Below are 1323 nucleotides of genomic sequence, written 5' to 3' on the forward strand. Positions count from 1 at the left end.
AAGTGTTCACAACATAAATGAAGCAGCTCATTTAGAGAGGAAGGGAAATGCCTGGAAGCCAAGTGTTGGCGTTTCCACCAAGGCTGAGCATTCTTATATGGAGAGCCTGCCGAACTGCCTTTCTTGGGATGCATATTTTCATGCTACATCATACATTTGGTGAAGCAATTCAGCTACACCCTTTCAGTGGGGGCTGAAGATGAATCAGCTCATCATGTTGTAATTCAGAAAAAAGCGAGGTTTATTTTTTTTCAGGCAATCATTCTAAAATGCCGGAGGAAATGAAGCCCCTTAGCCCACTGGCCCCGATCTGTGCCGGCTTTTGCGCTAAAATGGAGAGGCTGTTCTGCAGGACTTGCTCCTCAAACAAAGGATCTTCCCGAAATGCATCTCCACAGACCTTCTACTCAAAAATTCATCTCTGTGGGAGAGGGGACATTTTGTAGCATTTTGTCTTCAGCTTGTACTCTACAAAAATCAAACTTCAGATATGAAAATTCTTTTCAACTATAGATTCATTGAACTAGAAAGGGCCAGAAGAACTCTAATTGATACAATTAGGACTTACATAATTTATGTTAAGAGAAGATTAGATATGAAGCAACCCAGAGAATAAGAGTCTAATCTGCACTGAACCTTTTATTTTTCTTTTCTTTTTTTTTTCTTTTCTTTCTTTCTTTCTTTTTGTTTTTTTTCTTTGAGACCAAGTTTTGCTCTAGTTGCCCAGGCTGGAGTGCAATGGCACGATCTCAGCTTATCACAACCTCCACCTCCCGGGTTCAAGCGATTCTCCTGCCTCAGCCTCCCGAGTAGCTGGGATTACAGGCATGTGCCACCACACCTGGCTAATTTTGTATTTTTAGTAGAGAAGGGGTTTCTCCATGTTGGTCAGACTGGTCTCAAACTCCAGACCTCAGGTAATCTGCCTGCCTCAGCCTCCCAAATTGCTGGGATTATAGGCATGAGCCACCGCACCTGGCCTAACCTTTTAAAAAGAAATTTTTCACGGGCAAAAGATCTGAATAGACATTTCTCCAAAGAGGGTATACAAATAGCTAATAAGCCCACAAAAAGATGCCCATACATGGGAGATTGAGGCAGGAGAATCACTTCAACCTGGGATGTGGAGGTTGGAAGTTGCAGTGAGCTGAGATCATGCCACTGCACTCCAGCCTGGGTGACAGAGCGAGACTCTGTCTCAGGGGGGAAAAAAAAAAGATGCCCAACATTAGTCATCAGGGAAATGCAAATCGAAACCACAATGAGATACCACTTCATACAAACTAAAATGGCTATAATCAAAAAGTCATAATAATAATGTTG

This window comes from Mandrillus leucophaeus, unplaced genomic scaffold, assembly GCF_000951045.1.
Source record: "Mandrillus leucophaeus isolate KB7577 unplaced genomic scaffold, Mleu.le_1.0 Scaffold879, whole genome shotgun sequence".
Taxonomy (NCBI): Eukaryota; Metazoa; Chordata; class Mammalia; order Primates; family Cercopithecidae; genus Mandrillus; species Mandrillus leucophaeus.